Consider the following 21,271-nt stretch of genomic DNA (forward strand, 5'->3'; position numbering starts at 1 on the left):
TGATGGGTCATTTTACCAGTCAGCTTGACAAGGCTAAGGGATGTCCAGAGAGCAGGGCAGATTACTTGAGGCCAGGAGTTTGAGAACAGCCTGGCCAACATGGGAAAACCCTGTTTCTACTAAAAGTACAAAAATTAGCCGGATGTGATCGCGCACACCTGTGATCTCAGCTGCTTGAGAGGCTGAGGCGGGAGAATTGCTAGAACCCTGGGGGCGGAGGTTGCAGTGAGCCGAGATCGTGCCTCTGCACGGCAGCCTGGGCAACAGAGTGAAATCCTGTCCCAAAAAAAAGAAAAAGAAAAAATTAGACCAGGCTGAAATCCTTTTGAGCAACTGCTACACCAGCTCCGAGGTCAGAGTCTTTGGTGCCCCAGACGTTCTGGAGAACTTGGAGGTGAGTGGCATCTGCATCAGGCCAGGCTGGAGTTGGGGGTGTCAGGAGGGACCTGAAGGAAGAGGGAATGTGGCGTGGATGTCCTGGGCCAGGTCCCTTTAAAATTAAACCTTACAATTAGGATTTTAAAATCAAAAATACTCTTTTCTTTTTCCATAGCACTATTGCCGTCTCTCAGGCCATGTGATTGTATTAATTGTTCTGACCTGTGCTGGTCTTCCCCAGCTACAAGTTAAGCTTGTGGGGGCAGCACTGAGAGCACAGAGAAGGTGCCAGTGAGCGTGTGGTGCGTGGCATGGAAGAATTCAGTGCAGGAGCATCCGCCACGGAGCAGGGAGGAAAGCCCTAATCCCTGCTGGGCAAGTCCCCTCTCTCCAGGCCTCACTTTCCCCGTGACTAAGTAGAGGGGTGAATGATCCCTCAGGCCCGGAGCCTGGCAGGCTGGCAAGTGTTCTGGGGTGAGAGAACCCAGGAGTTCCTCGGCTTTTCTGCCTGCCCCTCCTCCTGCCTTGCTGCAGCCAGCGTGGCCTCCCGTCCTCCATAGAAGCAGGGAATGCCCAGCACCGCTGATGAGGGAGGAGGGCTGGCCCACTGGAGGCTGCTGGAGACCAGCCATGAGCAGAGCTCGGCTGCTGCCTTGGAGAGCTGGTGCTTGGTGATAACTTCATGTTGGTTTAGCATTTTTTTTTAAGCAGCACTTGATTAGAATTGAATGGGCTTGAATTTGATTCTGATGATGTTCACATTGATTTGTCCTTCTTTCAAAAAACACCCTGAGTATGGACAGGGCTTCCCGACTCTGCAGAGTGCACACCGTCCATGAGCGGTGCCCAGGTATCATTACCTGCCCACGAGTTGTGACCTGGGCAGCGGTCCCCACCTGTACCCTTTTGGCTCCAAGATGGAAGCCCAGCATGTCAGGCTGAAGCAGGGGTGCTTCCAGAGATGGGCCACGCAGAGCAGCCCTCCTGCCTAGAGGTCCCTCCCGCCTGGGGCTCCACTCAGTGATCCCTCCACTCCACAGAATGTGTGCCCCCAGCTCTGATGTTTCTCTCAAGTGAAATTCGGGTTCCCAAAGGAGAAGTCTCTTGGGTGGCCCAGCTTCATCACATACACGGTCGGCGCAGCCGGCAGCCAGGATTCTGCCTGCTACCCTGACCCCCTCCAGCCCCGAGACCAGCCAAACCTTTACCGATTTTCCCACCTCTTTCCTCTCCGATCTCCCAGATAAAACTTTGTTGAGATTTTGACTGGAATTCCTGTTTTTCTTCAAGCTCATTGTTTTGTTTTGTTTTCTCATCAATTGCAATTATGTTGTGGCTGTTGAATTCGTCTGCTCAGGCTGCGTTAACAAAACCCCACAGCCAGGGCAGCTCCGGCAACAGACGTTTTGTCTTCTCACAGTTCCGGAGGCTGGAAGTCTGTGAGCAAGATGCTGGCACATTTGGTTTCTGGTGAGGGCGCTCTTCCGGGCTCGCAGACTGCTGTCTTCTCACTGTGTCCTCCCATGCCCTTTCTGGTGTGTGCATAGAGAGCAGACACAAGAGCAAGTTGTCTCTGGTGTCACCTCCATTTTTTTTTTTTTTTTTTTTGAGATGGAGTCTTGCTCTGTCGCCCAAGCTGGAGCGCAGTGGCGTGATCTCAGTTCACTGCAACCTCTGCCTCCATGGTTCTAGCAATTCTCCTACCTCAGCCTCCCAAGTAGCTGGGATTACAGGTGCCTGCCCCCACGCCTGGCTAATTTTTCTGTATTTGTGTTAGAGATAAGGTTTCGCCATGTTGGCCAGGCTGGTCCCAAATTCTTGACCTCAGGTGATCCACCCACCTCGGCCTCCCAAAGTGCCGTGATTATAGGCGTGAGCTACCACTGTCTGGCCTGGTGTCACCTTTTCTTATAAGGACATGAATTCTCTCAGATCAGGGCCCCACCCTGTGACCTCATTTAACCTTCATTCCTTCCTTACTCCAAATACAGCCACCCAGTGTGTTAGGACTTCCACACAGGAATTTTGGAAGAACACGAGTATTCCACCCGTGATACTGGTGTCAACTTTTAGGTCTTGTTTCAGTTCCTTCAGTAAGATTAATTGGTTTATTTTTTAGAGACGGGGTCTTGCTCTGTCACCTAGGCTGATAGTGGTGCAGTCATCACTCCCTGCAGACACAAACTTTTGGGCTCAAGCGATCTTACCATCATAGCCTCCTAAGTAGCTGGGACTACAGGCACACTCAGGCTATAACTGATTATATAGGGTCCTTTGCCTTTCATATTAAACATATTCCTAGATACTGGTGAGAATGCAAAACACTGCTATTCATAACAGCTAAAAAGCGGGAACAACTTACATGTCCATCAACATGTAAGGTAGTTTATCCATGCATTCGAATATTGTTCAGCTATAAGAAGGAATAACGCAGCGACTCATGCTGCAGCGTGAGTGTTAGGTGAAGGAAGCCAGTTGCAAAGGACTGCATGTGGTATGGTTCCACTTCAGGGAGACGTCCAGGCTGAGTGCACTGGCTCATGCCTGAAACTACAGCACTTCCGGAGGCTGAGGCAGAAGGATCGCTTGAAACCGGGAGTTTGAGACCAGCTTGGGCAACATAGAAAGGCCCGGTCTCTACTAAAAGCTAAAAATTAGCTGGGTGTGGCAGTGTGAGCTTCTAGTCCCAGCTACTTGGGAGGATCCTGGGAGCTCAGGAGTTAGAGGCTGCAGTGAGCTGTGATCATGCCACTACACGCCTGCCTGGCCAACAAAGAGGGAACCTGTCTCAAAAGAAAAAAGAAAACATTATTCTAAGGGAAAGAGGCCTGACAGAGGAAGACAAATATTGTATCACTCCACTCTTACGAAGTACCTAGAATAGGAAAATTCATAGAGACGAAAATAGAACAGAGTGGGGTCAGGGGGAATGGAGAATTACTCTTTAAGGGGCATACAATTTCTGGTGGGGATGATGGAAAAGCTCTGGAAATAAACAGTGGTGACGTTTGCACAACATTGTGGAAATATTTAATAATGTGAGATGGACATGTAAAATGGTACATTTTATGTACGTTTGATAGTTTTTTAATAATAAAAAATAGGAAACTGCTGAGTGAAAAAAAGTCAAAAATCAATGAATGCCTAAAACCCATGAACTTAAAAACGAGGCTTTGCCTCACGAAAACCCCAGCTGCCTCTGCATCTGCCCCCTTCCCATGTGTCTCTGTGCCCTAAGCTGTCAGCCCTTTTGCTCTCAGACACTCTCCCAGTGACCGCGCTGGCCTTGGGGGCTCACCCAGCACAGGAGGCAGAGGGATAGAAACCTGGGACTCCTCCCAGGCTGAGAGCTTGAATTCTGGTGCTGGGCCTCCTTAGTTTCTGGAACTCCAGGCTATGAATCAGGGTGGGGTCCAGAGATTTTTACTCAGTTTGCGGGGACATGTGAGTTAGGACTCATTTCTTGGCCCATAAGGCTGTGTAAGCGTCCCCTGGCAACTCAGCTGGCTTTGCTGCTGAAGGAAGCTGTAGGTAGAGAATGCAGAGAAGCCCCCCAGGCACCCTCCCTCCCCAGTGGAAGAGGGACCTGGAAAGTCAGTGCCCTTTCCTTTCCTCCCAGCCTCAGTCACTGTCACCCCTGTGGCCAGTGTGGAAACTGGGATTCTGGGAAGCTTGCCCCAGGCACCTTTGACTCTACAAGTAGGCCCCTGAGCTGCCCAGGCAACACCTCCAGGAGTGCCAAGTAAGGAAACTCAATGGAGAGCTGGAGCTTTAAGAAAACTTCATGCCTAGGCCCCACCTCAGCACCATGGAGTTCCTTGGTCTGGGAGAAGCCCCGGTGTGTTGAAGGCTCACCTGATGATTTGAGTGTGTGGCCAGGGTAGAGAAGCACACCCTTCTGGATGCTCTCAGCAGAGGCCTTGGCCCAGGACTTCTGCAGAACCAGGCAAGGAGCTGGCAGTTCCTGCCTTCCACCACCCACAGCCTTGGACAATGACAGGCTGGGCAAGAGAGACACATATTGGTGGCCACAAAAGATCTGTTTCTGTTCCTGCTCCGGGTATTTCTGTGTAGGAAAAGAAATGCCTTCTTTCTTCTTTAAGGCCCAAAGCCAGCAGAACTGCTCTTCCGCCTGGCCCTTCTAGTATATTTGTGAATATGGTTTCTGGAGGAAGTTGTAGTTCTCCTGTTACGTCTGAAGGCAGGCAGGGCTGAGGTCTGGAGGAGGCAGGGGGTCTCAGGAACGATGGACCCTGAGCTGCTGTGCCTACGTGGGGTGCTGGGTTGTGGACAGAGGCAGGCTGCTAGTTTGCACATAGACCAGCCCGAGGAGGCCTGAGAAGGAGCTGCAGCTGTTCCACGCTGCCTGAAAGTGTGGCAGGCCTGTGGCCATTGCCAGGAGCTGGCCCTGCAAGCCAGGCTGTGACCCTGCTGCTCCAATCTCTTGCTCTCTGTGTTCTGTGGTGCTAGGAGGAGCCCTCTGGATGCTTCCTTCCAGGCCTGGGACAGAAAGTCAAGAGAAGAAGAGCATGCCCTGGTGGCCAGCCTGGCAGTGGTGAGTGGCTCCAGTGGGGAGAGGCCCAGGGATGAGGGCTGGGTTCCAGGATCAGTTTGGCAAAGGATCTCTGGCCAGCAGCTGCCCTCAGAAACCAGTTATGAAGGAAAACCAGGTCAAGAAGCTGATGCCTGCCCCACAGGAGCTCACAAACTCAGGGCCAAACAGGCCTGGGGATGGGGAGGGACCTCTGTGGCACTTGGGGTTGCAGCTACAGACAGAGACCATGTCCATGGAGCGTGCAGTGGAGCCTTGCCACGGTCACGGGCAGCACAGGCGGGAAACAGCATCGGTCACAGGTGGCCTGCAGGCCAGCCCTGAGCTGCAGGTGGGTTTTGTTTTATGTTCTACAGTTTTTCTTTAATCTGAAGTTTTGTGATTCCAGTGTTTAACATACACACACACATACACACACACACGTGTGTGAGATCACATACAAAAATGCTGATTCCCACGTCTCTTCAAAATGTCTTACAACCCCAGGTCCCCATTCTGCTTGCTGTGACAGCTGGAACCACAGGTGTTCCCTGGTAAGGCCACCATATCCTCCAGCACCTACCCCTCACCTCATGCCTCTCAGGCAGATTTGGATCAGGTGCCTGGCCAGGTAGGTCTGCAATCCTGTGGCCCCTGGGAGGGATATAATAAATGCTGTTGGCTTTTGATTTGCTTTTCTTTTAGCAGAAAGGGTTTTCTTGAGACAAAATTTGAATGGAAAAGCATCCCAGACAGGTACGTGTTGGAAGTAAATGCTTATTCTCCCATCTTGCCAAGAAGAATTAGCACTCAGACTATAATTTTTCTTAGCAAGGCAATGTTACTTTCTGCAGAAAGGACACTACTTGCTAGCAGTCTTGCCACAAGAGTACAATGAACAAAGGAAAGAGGAAATATTTATATTTTACACAGCTGGGTCCTTATTGATGCATCCTGCATTTATTGGCTGGAGCTGAACCTCACAGTCTAAATTAGACCTGATTGGCTAACACCGTTAAACTTTCTTAAATAGGCAAGGGGCAGGAAAGAACAAAGAAAAGAAGAAGTTACTTAGAAAAGACCTACCTAAATAAGGAAAGGTATGCATTACAAATTAAGACATGCCTGGGCCTGCCTGGGCATGTCTGCTAAGAAACAAATGGAGTCATGCTTCGTAATGCTAGAGAGCAGGGAGATAGAATATGCGTCATTTGAGGAATAACTTTGCTATATCCTTCCATTTTCTTCTCTTGTTTTTATTCTTTCTTCCTTAAACGTCTTCAACATATCTTCGCTTCTTAAATCTACCTGGTCTAGAAGTAGGAGTTTATCTGTGTAGGGTTGGGGAGGGTTATAAAACAATTTAGTGAGAGTAGGAGAAAGAAGTTTTTGTACAAAACTTCAGAGACAGGGAATAACACAGCATCTTACAAGAATAAGTACACTGATTATAAGGCAAGTGAGGTATGAATTGAGATCATAATTCTTTTCTACCTGCCAACCTACTTTTCTGTCATATTAGTGAAAGGGTCATTTATCTTAGGATTGTTGGGTAGTTCATTAGATAAAGCTGTTCAACTTTGTAATGCTTTTGTTATATTTCTATTGGGAGCAGTATTCTTAGGGACAAAAGTGCAGCATTGAGTTCTAATCATGACACAAACACCACCTTTCTCTGCTAATATCATATCTAAGGCTATTCTATTTTCTTAGGCCATTTGTCTGGTGGGTCTTAATTCAGCTATTCTTCTGATAGCATCTCTAGTTAACAAAATGTTGCTGATTATAATAAATATAGTTTAGTCTACGTTGTTATTCGTAGTTACTTACTAGAACAATGTAGATTCGAACACTGCAGCTATTTGATTACGTGCTTTGAATTCACCTGGCACTTCTCGTGGGACCTCAAATGCTGTTCTAGTTACTTGGGAGTATAGACTTTTACTAGACTACTTTTCCTAGGCTAGGAGTTTTACAGTACTGCTATACATTTGCTCGGGGATGACTAAGGGCAGACTGATCATAAGCTCTTGGAAGGGCTTGAGATCTTTGTATCCTCATATGTTTTCGAGAAATGCCAAATGTTCTCCTTGCCGTGAGAGACACGAAGTAAACTTGGCATTGAGAGGTGGAAGCTGAATTGCTTTCAGGGGCTGACTTGCAGGGTGTTGAACTTTGGGAAGCAGCAGAGAAAGAGCTTGGCACGATCTATTATCTTAGGCTGCGGGATTTTGGAAAAGAACTACGATACAGGCCATGCCTGGTCAGCAAAGAGACCCTCTACACGGAAAGGGGACAGTCTGGCCTGTGGCCTGTTATGCGCACAAGCAGAACAGTCACTTTTTTTGAGTTGCAGACGGAATATTTCTTCTAGACAGACATTTGCATCTTGGTGTCTTGTTTCAGTGGCTAAGGTCTACTTTAGATCATTCACTTTTACAACACATACTTTCGTTTTATCATTGAGGACAGGAATAACCGGTGCCGAATTTAACACTGAGCCTACTGGGGGCGGAGAACGAGGAGGAGGGGGAACAACGTGTCTTTCGAAAATCCCTAGAGGATCTTTCCTATTAACATCAGCCTCTATGCTATAGAAGCAAGTAAGGGCAGGTCTAGTCAGCCAGGGCGGATATGGTAATAGAGAGAAGCATAGGGTCACATGGATGAGACCGACAGAAGGAGCAGTTGTCTTAGTAAAATGAGGGAGGGGCTTTAAATCAGCACAGACTCCTCCTGTAGAGGTCCAGTCTTGGTATTGGGTGGTCTACAGGACATAGGCCCAACTACTACAGGGTTGCAGGAACAGAAAATCGGCGTCTCAGCTGCAGGTGATCACAACGGTGAGGACTAGGAGTGACTGTCGATTAGGGGACCAGGGCATAGACATTTGTCCGAAAAAGCCAGTTGTCTTTGATCTTGTACACTTCTGCAAGTTATGACTGAACAAGTATCAGAATAGTCGGAGATGAGTCAGACTTACTTTAATAACAAGACGAGCTAGTAACAGAACAAGGAAGGAAAGGGAAGCAATATAAAAGGTATATACAAATTAAACTGTCTTTAATTTGGTAGGCTTGAACTAGGAACAGCGGCCTACAGTTCTGATGGTGATGGCACCTTCTTGACTCGAGGGTGGCACATCTTTTTTCTGCCCCGGAATGGCTGTTTTGGTGGTTAGTAGTGTAAGGTAGGGTCTTTCTTAAGCTGGCTCTGGTTTCCCCTCTCCATGCTTTGACAAAAATGTGGTCCTCAGGCTGTTGCTGAAGCACTGGAAACTCTAGGGGTGGTGTCTGTGCTAAGAGACTTTCCGTTTTAAGAAAAGAGGGCCGGGCGTGGTGGCTCACGTCTATAATCCCAGCACTTTGGGAGGCTGAGGCAGGCAGGTCACAAGGTCAGGCGTTCGAGACCAGCCTGGCTAACATGGTGAAACCTCATCTCTACCAAAAACACAAAAAAAAAAATTAGCCAGGTGTGGAGGCGGGTGCCTGTAATCCCAGCTACTCAGGAGGCTGAGGCAGGAGAATTACTTGAACCTGGGAGGTGGAGGTTGCAGTGAGCCGAGATCACGCCACTGCACTCCAGCCTGGACAACAGAGCAAGACTCCATCTCAAGAAAAAAAAAAAAAGGAGAGAAGGTAGAAGACAGACTAAATATATAATTTCTGAGAAATGGATCCTTTATCTCAAATGTAGGAACGTCAACAGTAGAATGTAAGTAAGGTAACTTATATAACATTTCATAGGGGGGATAGGCCAACGTCTTCTCAAGGAATGATCTTAATCCTTAATGAGACAATAGAAGACATTTAGTCCATGGGAACTGGGTCTGTAAAATTAATTTAGTTAAGTGACTTTTAAGTGTTTGATTCATTCTTTTTTTTTAGAGACTGGGTTTTACTGTCTTGGCCAGGCTGGTCTTGAACTCCTGACCTCGTGATCCACCCGCCTTCGCCTCCCAAAGTGCTGGGATTACAGGTGTGAGCCCCCGTGTCCGGCCTTGATTCATTTTTTCTACTCTTCCAGAGGAAGATGGATGCCAGGGGATACGATATTCTCATTTTATGTCTAGTACTTGAGCTAGCTTTTTAATATCATGTGGAGTAAAATGAGTTCCATTGTCTGAATTAATGTTTTATATTAATTTGAATCTGGGTATAATATGTTCAATTAATGTCTTTATGACATTATCATCGGTTGCCTTTGAAAAAGGGATTGCGTCTACCTGGTGAGTGAAATGATTCACTATTACTAGTAAATATTTCAGCCGACCAATTGGAGATATTTTAGTATAGTCAATTTGAAGACTTTGGAATGGTCTTAACCTTGGGGTTCTTCCTCCAAAACCATAGTTTTCTTCGGGCTTGTTTGTCTTTTTACAGATTACGCAGCTATCTGTGACTTGTTTGGCTAGGGTATAAATTTCAATACACCTATAAACTCTTGAGAATCAGACAGAGCTGGGGGACCTCAATGAGTTCCTTGATGTAGGTGAGCTAAAACCTCTCTCATAAGGGGCTTAGATTACGTCTAAGTACATAGTCTTTAGTCTGGGAGTATGTACCTTCCTTCTGAGTTCTTTTGAGCTCCAATTTTTGCTAATTTTTCTTTTTTAGCCTGAGAGAAAACAGGAACTATAGTAAAAGAAGGAAGATGGGGAGTTGAATGGAAAATAGGCGTTTCAGAAACAGCAGCTTATTTAGCTATTTGATCTGCAAAGTTATTCTTTCGACTCTCAAAGGAAAAGTCATATTGGTGTCCCAGAACACAAACAATGGCTACTCCCTCCAGCAACTGGAGATGATTCAAGACATGGACAATTAATTCTTCATGAGCAAGATCTTGACCTTTACTATTAATAAGGCCTCGTTCGGCCTAAATTTTTCCAAATGTATGAGATGCCTCAAAGGCATACTTAGAGTCAGCATAAATAGTTCCTATCTGGTTCTTTAAATATTATAAAGCCTGACTTAGTGCAACTAATTCACAAGCTTGAGCAAACCAACTACTAGGTAGTCCCTGATTCCATCTTTTTAAGAGTTTCTCTATGAATTATTGATACCTATTATGTTATGTCCTTTCAATCACCTTGGAAGAGCCGTCTATAAATAAATGTTGCCCTGTCTTGAAGGGGGTTCCTACTAAATCCAGCCTAACTTTTATGTGATAGTCAATTAAATCTAAGCACAGGTGTTCCCTTTTTAGTAGTGGGTCCTTGATAAGAAGCCAGCTGGATTAAGAGAATTATCTGTGGTTATACTCAGGTCATCTTTTTCTAATAAGATAGCTTCATATTTTAAGATCTCAGAATTAGGGAGCCATCTTCTAGCTTTTTGATTTAAGATGACTCTAACTTGATGAGGTGTACTCACTGTCAGGTATCTTCTAAAAGTTAGCTTTCTACCTTCCTCAACTGGTGTTGCTGTGGCCGCCACACATTGAATGCATTGTGGCCACCCGCAGGTGACAGCATCTAAGATTTTGGTGGGAAACCACTGGCTGCTGGAGGCCTCCATGTTCTTGAGTAAGTACTTTTTTTTTTTTTTTTTTTTTTTTTTTTTTTTTTTTTTTTTTTTTTGAGATGGAGTTTCACTCTTTCTGCCCAGGCTGGAGTACAATGGCACAATCTCGGCTCCCTGCAACCTCCACCTCCCAGTTTCAAGCGATTCTCCTGCCTCGGCCTCCTGAGTAGCTGGGATTACAGGCATGTGCCACCACATCCGGCTAATTTTGTATTTTTAGTAGAGATGGGGTTTCTTTATGTCGGTCAGGCTGGTCTTGAACTTCTGACCTCAGGCTACTTTATTATTTACATTAACAAAAAGATGGAATAGTTTCTCTAGGGTGGGTAACACTAGGACAGGAGCAGTTATGAGTCTTCTCACTCTTCTACTTGATTAATTTCCTCAGAGGACTATATAAGTGGATCGGGTCCTTGGTTAGTTAGCTTTTCATATAGGAGTTTGCTTCTTAATGCATAGGACTCAATCTACAAGTGACAGTACTCAACGAACTTTAGAAATTTTCTAAGTTCTTGCTTAGTTTGAGGCAAAGGTGAAGACGCAATTCTTTTAGCCTGTTCAGGCCTTAGTTCATCTCTTGCCTGCACTTATTAAATGGCCTCAGTATTTAACTTCAGGTTCTACATATTGAAGTTTCTTTTTTGAGAGTTGTAACCTTTCAGATTGCAAATGATTAAGAATGTATCTGGAGGCTAGGCGCGGTGGCTCACGCCTGTAATCCCAGCACTTTGGGAGGCCAAGGAGGGCGGATCACAAGGCCAAGAGATCGAGACCATCCTGGCAAACATAGTGAAACCCCGTCTCTACTAAAAATATTAAAAAATTAGCCGGGAGTGGTGGCGCGCGTCTGTAGTCCCAGCTACTCAGGAGGCTGAGGCAAGAGAATTGCTTGAACCTGGGAGGTGGAGGTTGCAGTGAACCAAGATCACGCCACTGCACTCCAGCCTGGTGACAGAGCAAGACTCTGTCTCAAAAAAAAAAAAAAAAAAAAAAAAATTGAAGGATGTATCTGGAAAACTCAGCCACTTTTTCTACATTTTCACCAGATATAAGAATATCATCTGTATGTTGAAGTAAAACACAGCTGCTTTGGATCAGCAACTTTCTCTGTAATTCACTCTAAAGTCTGGCTAAGTAGGTTAGGTGAGTCTGTAAATCTTTGTGGTAAAACTGTCTATATTGTTGCTTTCGTCCTGAATGGAGATCTTATTCGAAAGCAAATGTATTTTGGTTATCTATAGCCAGGGGGGCATGCTTAGAAAGCATCTTTTAAGGTTATTACTGTAAACCACTGGTGATTATAGGGAATTTTACTAAGAATAGTATAAGGGTTAGGCACAACAGGATGAGTGGTCTGAGCTGTCTGATCAATAGCTCTAAGGTCCTGTACTAGTCGGTATAACCTGTCCGACTTCTTAACGGGCAAAATTGCAGTGTTATATGGTGACAAACAGGGTTCAAGAAGCCTATCTTTAGCGAGACTTTATTACAGGTTTTAACCTTATTTTTCTTTCTAAAGAGATAGGGTATTGCTTCTTTCTTAGTATTTTCTTCAGAGTCTTCAATTTAATGTATATTGGGGAAATGTGTAGCTTTCTTCAATTTCCTTCTTTTGACTAGACATCAGAATGACCTTTTCATCGATTGTGGTTAGCAAATTTAGACAGGTTAGAAAACCTGTTGGGCCAACTCATAAACTGATACTTAGGTTTAACATCCCGTCTCCCCTTAGCAGATTAGTTCCTGCTTCAGGAATTAATAAAAATTAGATGCAAGTTGACTGATCTTTATATTTCATGTCTGTACTTTCTAGAACTTTGGCTTTAAATCCCTCCCCTTTTACTCTAGATATCAGCAATTTTTCTGGGGAACAAGTTAAATCAGCTGGAGGAAAGCAAACAGACCAACGAGCAGCTCCTGAGTCAGTTAAAAACGTGATTAATTCACGTTTGGATCTTCTAAATTTATCAGGGGCTCCTGGCGGGGCTCTAAATAGAAAAGACAGAGCCTCTGGCTTCCCTGCTCTTCTTCAAAGGTAAGCATGAGCAGAAGGATTTCCTCCACTTTCTTTAATTCAGGACACTGTCTCTTGAAATAGCTTGGCTTTCTACATTGGTAGCGTGTATCTTGCCTTCCTTCTCTCTTTAGCCTATGGCTTTGTTGTCTTTGTTTTTCTTCCTTTCTCTTAAATTCACAGTCTTGATAACGCATATTTTGACTCTCTTCTTGAATGTACAGATTTTGCCGTCTTTCTGCATTCTTGAATTCTTTGCCCTCTTTCTCTCATCTCCTCTAGACAATGATCTAAATTTAGCCCTTGGTATCGTGTGCCCAGGTGAGCTCTGCTAAAAGATTCTCGAGTTCTGTCTTTTTTTTTTCATCTCTCCTTACATACACTTCTTGGGCCTCTCCTAGGAGCTCCTCTATAGATCAGTTTTCCAATTTTCTAATTTTTGCAACTTTCTTGCAATGTCTGACCAGCTGTTAGTGACAAAATGCAGCTTTAACATGCTTTGTCTTGGAGGTTCTTTGGGTCTAAGTCTGCATATTTCCTCATCTGTTCTTCTAGTCTGTCTAAAAACTTCATGGGTCCTCCATCTTTTTCTTGCTGTATGTTAAAAGCCTTAGAAGGATTTTGAGGTTGGCATGCGGACTCCTGAATTCCTGTAATTAGCATTTATCTTAAATCCCCCATGTTACCTTGGTAGGCTGTGTTGTTATTACCCTACAGTGGATCCTGAGGCGGGATCCACACTGGGGACGTTTTGGCTTGGGGGATGTTCACACTCCTAGCCACCATAGTGGCTCTCCCGGATCATGTTCCTTTCCTCCCCTGAAAAGAGGATACTTAGAATGGACGTTAACTCAGCCTATATATTTAACTAGGGGTCTAGAAACTGGCCAATTTGTTCTGCTACTTCACAAACTTTCTTTCTTTAGACTTCAGACTTCAGACCTGGTCAAGGGGGCATTGACAAAGCTGACAGACCCCCTTCCTTGTGGTACTTCCTTCAAAGGGAAGCACTTTGAGGTCAAGTCTTTAGAAGTAGAAGGAAAACAGCTCACCACGGGGGCTGCAAATGGATTCCAACGATGGGGAGGCCAGCAGATGCTCACGACACAGGCCTTGAAGGCACATCAGGAATGGTGCCTGCATCCTGTGGTCAGTGGGGACCCATGGAAAGATTCCACTGGAAGTCAGCTCTGCTAGGTGGTGTCAGGTGTGTGCCGCTTCCACCATTCTAGGGTACCCTAGAAGTCAGCCTTCAGCTTGGCCTGCTTCAGTATAGAGATAGTTTTTAATCCTTTGTTGTTCTGTTGGGACTCTGGACATCTAGACATCTGTGCAGGGGGTCTCCTGAAGAGACCAACTTCCCTGATAGGCCTAGGTATGGCCTAGCCTGAGGCAGAAAGAGAACATCGTTGGTGCTGGGTGTTCTTTCAGCCTCGCTCGCAAAGATCACAGACAGAGTGGCCAGCTTGGCCAAGCTTCTGCGATGGCTGGCTCTGATGTGGGGGAGGGAGGCAGTCCTCAGAGCAGGAATGCCTTCCTTGGGCTCCTATCCTTGCAGGGGCAGAGCCGGCCATCCCCCGCTCACAGCCTCCTTCACTGCAGCTCTCTCATGGAAAGAGAGTGCCCTGGGGGATCTGTGCCCCAGGGGCAAACCTCTGGGCTCTGGCTTAGCCCCACCCCAGGGAAACATTCACAGCCCCTCAGGAGAAGAGCCCTGCTGCAAGGAGACTCTAAGACAAGGCCCAGATGGGGTCCTGGGCTGTTGGTGACAGTACCCCAGGCTCCAAACTCTCTGGGCCTGGGGGCAGTTCCCTTTCCCATGAGGGGCAGACAGGGTGCATGGGGCAGGCCCCAGGCTCAGAAGCAGCTGCTGACTGGTGGTCCTGTGGTGCAGGGTCTCTATGGAGACAAAAGCGGGGACCACGCAGCGGTGAGCAGTAGGGAGTTGGGGCAGGGCTTCCAACAGCCAATGGTCTCACCCAGCGTGGGCACAGAGACCAGGCCAGCCTGGGAGGCGGAGCCACAGACCCCAGGCCGAGCTTGATTTTTGCTGGTGGCTGGGGCCACCTCCCTCCAGGCACTGTTGCCCCCACACAGACGCGGGCCCTCTGCGGTCCGGCTCCTGGCCCCGCTCAGCGCCTCCAGATGGCTCACCCGGGCCCTCTTCAACGGGTCCCCAGGGCCTCAAAGCGCTGGCCCAGCTGCAGGATCGCTTCCTTGAGCCATCTGACCTTCCCATGGATCCTTTGGAGCCCGTAGGTTTTGGAGTTTTTCCTTCCTAAGTGCTGCCTGGACGTGGCTGCCCCAGGACCACAGCTGACCCAGTGTGGCCATGTCCCCTGCGGGCCACCCATCAAGGGCACAGGGAACAGGAGCCCCAAGGCGCAGTGACCCGCCCTGCCCGGGGCTGATCGTCGGGGTAGGGAGAAGGCACTAACTCGGGTCCTCTCCCCTTCCTCAAGGCTTCTTCCTCACCTGGGAAGGTTCCTAGCACCTCAGGGGCCTTCCTGTTTCATTGATGCCAACAAGTGAATATTGAGTATCTGCCGTGTATAGGTACAGAGAAGACAGACACGCTGGCCCCCCTAGGTGGGCAAAGGGAGACTGTCAGTGCAGAAAACTCCCCATAGGGACAGGGGCTAGGAAGGAAACACCAGGAAAAGTGAGGGTGGAAGATGGGGTGACCCTACTGCAGATGGAGTGCTCAGGGAGGGCTTCTCTGAGGAGGTGACATTCAATAGATTGACAAAGAGGCAGGGCCTGTGAAAGTCTTCTAAGAGACGGAACAGCAGTGCCCAGTGGACTGTTTCAGGGATGGAAATAGGGCAGCGGGTGGGGGTGGGGGTGTGAGCCAGGCAGGCAGGACCCAGACACCCTGTGATGGGTGCAGGGGTGGGACCCACGGAGGCTCTGAGGAAGCCCTGGGCCTCAGAAGATGGGGGAGCAGGAAGACCCACTTAGAGGCCTTCACAACTTTCTAGAGCACAGACAGTGAAAATGGCTCAGACCAGAATGTGGTTTAGGTTTCAGAAGGGTGCTGGGTCCTTCACGCTCTTCCTTTTTTTGTGTGTGGGGGGGAGACGGAGTTTCGCTCTTGTTACCCAGGCTGGAGTGCAATGGCGCGATCTCGGCTCACCGCAACCTCCGCCTCCTGGGTTCAGGCAATTCTCCTGCCTCAGCCTCCTGAGTAGCTGGGATTACAGGCACGCACCACCATGCCCAGCTAATGTTTTGTACTTTTAGTAGAGACGGGGTTTCACCGTGTTGACCAGGATGGTCTCGATCTCTTGACCTCGTGATCCACCCACCTCAGCCTCCCAAAGTGCTGGGATTACAGGCTTGAGCCACCGCGCCCGGCCTCACGCTCTTCTTGAGGCTAAAGGGCTCCAGCTCCTTGGGCCCTTTCCATGCAGACATGGTCCTGGGGCCCCGGCTACATGGAAGCCTTCTGATAGTTGTCTGCAGTCAGGCAGGGAGCATGGGCCAGCCCACCCCTTCCTTGGCCAAGTGGACAGATGAAGGGAGCCTCTGAGGGCAGGATTGCTGGACTGGGAATTAGACTTGGAGTGTAATCCAAATGCCTCACGGACCCCACCTCTTTTCTGTGAAGCAGGAGTGGCTGCAAGAAACAGACCTCTCTAACACTGAACTGGAGAGGAAGAGGTGTTTATTATTAATTATTATTATTATTACAGCCAGGAGCCAGGCAACGATTTGTCTAAACGGCCAAGCTCGCCTAACAAAGAGAAGCTCTGCTTTATGTAGGCTTACACTCTAGATGTTACACATGAAAGAATCTTAGGTTCACAGCCTTAGAAATTACAAGTGAAAGGGTCTGGGCTTACAACTTTAGAAATCACATATGAAAGCGTCTTGGGTTTCCAGTTTTAGAAATCACATATGAAAGGGTCTTGGTAGATGGAGGAGTGGGGTGGGGGTTTGATCTTGTTTAAGTAAAAACAATGTCTTCTGAAGAGATTCCCCCACACCATGCCTCCTATTTACAGGAAGGTGATTTAGGAGGTGCCAGTTGGCCTGCCTTTTCTTCTCTTGAAATGCAGTGTGGAGGTCAAGAGGGAGGTGATCCTAGATGCCTGGGTCTCCTTCCTTACCCCCCACTTTGAGACCCTCACCACTCTGTAATATTAGTGAGAGGTCTCACTCATTCTCATTTTCCAGATCCTCTGAAGAAACTGATTGATAATGATGGGTATAAAACATTTGTGATGCGGTTCTTCTGGTCTGTTACAGCAGTAAAGAATTTCTTAGCCATTTAGAGGAACAAGGGGGGAAAACAGAGTAGTAAACAAATGCCCACTATTGTTATCACACTTATGATGAAGGTTTTTAACCCTCCCGAGGCGGAGGACCAACCATTAAACAAGAACTCAGGGTTGAATTGATGCCATACCTGCACAGGCACGTGTGCTAGTTTGGTTATATTCTTAACTGCGTGACCCTGGTCGTTTCTGTGTAGGCAGCAGTTGCTTAGTTTGAATTTTTTACAAAGTCCTCCTTCATCTGCCAGCAAATAATCTAAGGCCTACCGGTTCTGATAAATAGCATTTCTCATTTGAGTTTCTTGTCTGGCCAAAATGGGCAGAGCTTTGCCTGTTTCATTAACAAGTATTTCCAAGGCAGCCTGCAGCTGGATGATTTGATTTAGCATATAGATAGGAGTCTGGTTTCCCCATGGGCGGCCTATAGTACTCAGTAATTCTTTCCAGTGGCCACTTCTTATTTTCCCATTTACCTATTTGCAGACTTCTTTTCTCCTGGGCGGAGTAGACTGGATGTCCTAACAGCTCACCTTTCTTAACAGATAATAGGAAAAAAGAAGGCTTAATGATGCCTGTGACACAGCTACCTCTCCGTCTTTCAGGCAGCTGTACGCATGCCCTATGTCTGCATATCCAGTACAACCCAGGAGGGGCTGTCCAGTCTCTCCGGGACCCAGGGGGATTCCAAGCATCTTGTAATTTTAGAAATTTTAGGAGGGGGTTTTCTCTGCATAGTTTGAGCTCCACCAGCTTACAGTGCCCACTGTTCCTAGGCAGCTAAGCTTTCCAACTGGAACAGCGAAGTCTGTTCCTTCTCTAGCCAAACAATATTGTCCAATAATTGAAAACTTTAAAACCCAGAAACTGTTGGTTTGAATCCTTTGAACTGAGGTCAGGTCAGGGACAGGGTCAGAGGATAATAACTCAAGCCCTTTCCCATCAATTCCTAGCATTACACTCTCCCTCTTTTCCCATTTAGGGTCTTGGGGGTTTGTGATTAATTCTACCGGGTTACAATGTCCTGAGACACAAGGGACATTACTCCCTGGAATGGCGTTTCAGTAACTTTACGTCCTACCTCAGTAACCTGGTGCACACACTGAGAGCATTCTTCAAAATTAGTGAATGTCCCTACTGTACAAGTCCAGATATTAAGAAGAATAAGTCCCACGATGAATTTCCTCATGCTTTGGCTGTGCGTGGACCAGTCAGCTTCTGGCATGTGGCTGGAGCAGAGCTTGTTGTCCTTTTGAAGGTGATTCCGTAGTCATTGGGTTTGGCGTCACTTCCGAAGTTTCAGCTGCTGCCAGTTTCAAACGGCTACGGTGGATCCAGGCTGGGATTCCCTCTACCTTTACAGCTGTGGGGGTGGTCAGGATCACAGTCTAGGGTCCTTTCCACTGTGGCTTCAGAGGGGCTGCACTCCAGTCCTTTATCCACACATGGTCAGCTGGTGAGAAAAGGTGAACTGGGCCGAATAAGCTTACAGGACATCCTTCATTTACCTAGTTGAAATATCCTGAGTGATTTTCCCTAGAGCTTGTAACTGGTGTCCTAGCTCAGTCTCTCCCCACTCCCAAAGAGTTCCCGGGAGTGCCCGGGGTATGGGAGGGGGCCTATAAGACTTCATAGCGGGGAATGTCCTGTCCTCTTAGAGGGAGTGCATCTAATTTTGAATAGCACCAAGGGAAGTGCCTGCACCCACTTTGATCCTGTTTCCTGACACACTTTCCCTAAGCTATTTTGATGGTCTGGTTCATTCTTTCCACTTTTCCCAAACTCTGAGATCAACAGGCGTTCAGTTTCCAAAGTAATACCCCAAGGTCGTTGCTGCCTTCTGGGCCAAATTTGTCACAAATGCTGATCTGTTGTCTGATCCAATGATCAGTGACAGTCCAAACCTAGGGATGAGATCTAAAAGCAGCACACGGGTTATTTCATGGGCCTCCTGGCACGAGGGGCAAAGTGGCAGAGGTTAAGGTGTTGCACAGACCCCAATGGTGATGCGGAGATTTTCACTCTAGCAGGCTCAGGCATTTGGTAGGCCTAGCATCTGTTAACCAATGATGTCCTTTGGTGTTCATTAGAGTCACTACTGTGTGGGGTGCTTTGATATTTAAATTCTTCCCAGAGTGGATGCTAGGGCTGTAATTGCCATTCTTTTCTCCTCTTTCTGACACATACAGCATGAGAGGCTTTGTTAAATCGATAGCCCCAAAGCCAGGGCTGACAAAAGTTTTGCTTTTTAGTTTCTGCCCCATTCAAAGGGTTTCTTGTCTCCCGCCACCACCCCCCCCCCCCCACTGTGTCACTTTGTATAGGGGTTTGGCCAGTACTGCAAAGTTTGGAATCCACAATCTATAAAAACCCACGGCTCCCACGAACTCCCTCTTGCCTGCCTCTTAGTTTCTGTCTCTGGCAGGTTGAGAAAGACCTTTTATTGTTTATTTGTTTATTTATTTTTTTTTTTTTGCTGCTAGGCTGCAGTTCCCCTGCCGGATGGTGTACTCCAGATGTCACACTTGCTGTTGGCAAATCTGGGCTTTCCTTTTAGAAACTTTACACCCACAGTCCTCCAGGTGCCAAAGTAAGGCATCTTGTTTCTTTAGTGTACCTGACTGCCGTGGTGTGTCCCCATAAAAGGTCACCAACATATAGGAGCAGCCTAAGTCCTTAGCAAGAAACTTCTAGGGGGGTGGGGTCATGGGCTAGTGCCTTCCCAAGGATGGTGAGAGAGTTTCTGAGCCCCTGGGAAGCCAGGTCCAGGTGTACCAGGTGGTCACACCTGTTTCTGGATTTTTCCCATGGAAACGCAAATAATTTTTGACCCTCCGAGGCCAGTCCAATGCTAAATAAGTATTCTTTAAGTCCAATCAAGTGAACCAACTATCCTCCACTGGCAATAATCCCAACCGCATGCACAAGTCAGGGGCAAGTGGGTGCAAAGTCACTGTAGTCTGATTAACCAGATGCAAACCCTGCACTGGCCTGGGTGGAAATACCAGTCTTCAGTCCCTGGTTAGGGAAGGTCTCCACCCTCCTTCCTGAGGGACAGTGAGAGCTGTCCCTGCCTGAGGCAGTCTTAGCTGCAGGGAGTCCTTATTATTGAATGTGATAGTTGTAGCCCTTAATATGCATAACAAATTTTGCCAGAGAAGGGGGTAGAGACAGTCCAGCAAGTTCAAGAAAGTCTGTTTTCCTAACACCTCAGTAGCTTTAGCAATATTGGTTTTGTTTCCTTTGATGCGGGGGTTACAGGGCTGTTGTCCAGACCATGGGCTCTTTGGGGGCATATGAGCCCAGCACCCCCCAACTTTACTCCAGTGGCCCTCCCATTAGACTGAACAGAGCTCCTCCACTGTCGTTTGAAGCCTCATGCTCAGGGTCTCCCTGTTTTCCTGTTAGCTGGGGACACCTGTCCTTCCAGTGCCCCACTTCCCTACAGTAAGCGCACTGATCGCATTGCAGGTGTGGGCGGGCAGGCTGGGAGGCTTTCCAGGGACCTCCCCTTCCCACCCTCTTGAGGGCGCTCCTTTAATAGCGGCAGCTATCAAGTCGGCATTTTGTCAAGCCTGGTGCTCGGTTTCTCTATGACTCTCTCTATACCTCACCACTTCTTGGTTTACAAATACCTGGTTAGCTATTTCCAATAACTGAAGTATTTGTGCCCGCGAATCCTGCCTATTTCTGCAATTTTTGTTTAATGTCTTCTGCACACTGACTGACTAATGTCACATTTATCATGCATTGGTTTTCGGGGCTTTCAGGATCAAAAGGCGTATATGTGCAAAACGCTTCACACAGCCTTTCATCTGTGTTAAAAATATGCGTAAGCAGCTGGTGACAATCAGCCTGAGTGGGGTTATGAGTCTGAATAATAGTTTGCAGTAGGTCAATGAGAACCTGTGACTTCTTGGTATCAAAAACTCTTCTACCACCAGATTTGCCAGAACTTTGGGAGTCCATGTCTCTGCCACTGCATCTGCCCAGACCTTGGGAGTCCACATCTCTCGGCGGTGAGGGGGGTGGTGGTCTCTAGCAGTCTGTCCCGTGGCCACTAAAACACTCACTGCCTGTCCTCTTAACCACTTCAGAGGGTTCAAAACTAACTGCAACCATGAGTCTATGTACGGAAACTGATCAAGGTGTTCTAGCTCACCGTATATAACCTCATGCCTTACTTTGGAGACGAGACCTTTCAAGAGTCCCCTCTGGGGGCCAACCTACCCCAAATGCTGGCCAATCTACCTCACATAAAGTCCTTAATTTCTCTGGTGTCATAGCTACTCTATACTTTCCACTAAGTCCCATCTTGAAAATTTTCAGCATGTTCTCTAAAGCAGTGGGCTTGCTATGAGTGACCCATGCTTTCACTTCAAAAAAACAATTCTCACAGTTAAGAGTGTTACTCCACCCACAGCAGTACCACCCAGCGAGACACAGCACACACTCTCCTATTCACATTTGCTTCAATCCTTTTACAAAGCCTAGATGGCAAAGGCTCCTCCGCTTAGCCTTATGTGGCTGTCTCTAATTCCAACCAGCC

The sequence above is a fragment of the Cebus imitator genome, unplaced genomic scaffold (assembly GCF_001604975.1).
Source record: "Cebus imitator isolate Cc_AM_T3 unplaced genomic scaffold, Cebus_imitator-1.0 Scaffold281, whole genome shotgun sequence".
In the NCBI taxonomy this organism is placed as follows: domain Eukaryota; kingdom Metazoa; phylum Chordata; class Mammalia; order Primates; family Cebidae; genus Cebus; species Cebus imitator.